The following is a 1,127-nucleotide window of genomic DNA, read 5'->3' as shown; positions in this document are numbered from 1 at the left end:
ACATTCATCAAAGTGTTGTGCAACGTATATCTTGGAATAAGAATAAAAGAGAATTGAATAGAAAGTAATAGTAATCGTATTGAAACTTGAGGTACAGCAGAGCTCCACACCCTTAATCTATGGTATGCAGAAACTCCACCGTTGAAAATACATAAGTGAAAGGTTCAGGCATGGCCAAATGGCCAGCCCCCCATGAAGGTGATCAAAAGACCGAATGGTCAAAAGACTACTAATACAATAGTTAAATGTTCTATTTATACTAAACTAGCTACTAGGGTTTACATGAGTAAGTAATTGATGCATAAATTCACTTCCGGGGCCCATTTGGTGTGTGCTTGGGCTGAGCTTGATTTATCCACGAGCTGAGGCTTTTCTTGGAGTTGAACGCCAAGTTGTAACGTGTTTTGGGCGTTCAACTCCGGATCATGACGTATTTCTGGCGTTTAACTCTAGACAGCAACATGTACTTGGCGTTCAACGCCAAGTTACGTCATCAATTTCCAAATAAAGTATGAACTATTATATATTTCTGGAAAGCTCTGGATGTCTACTTTCCAACGCTGTTGAGAGTGCGCCAATTGGAGTTCTGTAGCTCCTAAAGCGGTTGAGAGCGCGCCATTTGGAGTTCTGTAGCTCCAGAAAATCCATTTTGAGTGCAGGGAGGTCAGATTCCAATAGCATCAGCAGTCCTTTTGTCAGCCTCCTATCAGAGTTTTGCTCAAGTCCCTCAATTTCAGCCAGAAATTACATGAAATCACAGAAAAACACACAAACTCATAGTAAAGTCCAGAAATGTGAATTTAACATAAAAAATAATGAAAACATCCCTAAAAGTAGCTTGAACTTACTAAAAATTACCTAAAAACAATGCCAAAAAGCGTATAAATTATCCGCTCATCACAACACCAAACTTAAATTGTTGCTTGTCCCCAAGCAACTGAAAATCAAATAGGATAAAAAGAAGAGAATATACTATAAATTCCAGAATATCAATGAATATAAATTTAATTAGATGAGCGGGACTTGTAGCTTTTTGCTTCTGAACAGTTTTGCCATCTCACTTTTTCCCTTGAAGTTTAGAATGATTGGCTTCTCTAGGAACTTAGAATTTCGGATAGTGTTATTGA

The sequence above is a fragment of the Arachis duranensis genome, chromosome 6, assembly GCF_000817695.3.
Source record: "Arachis duranensis cultivar V14167 chromosome 6, aradu.V14167.gnm2.J7QH, whole genome shotgun sequence".
Classification (NCBI taxonomy): Eukaryota; Viridiplantae; Streptophyta; class Magnoliopsida; order Fabales; family Fabaceae; genus Arachis; species Arachis duranensis.
The sequence above is the reverse complement of the archived record's forward strand: the minus strand, read 5'-3'. Positions refer to the sequence as shown.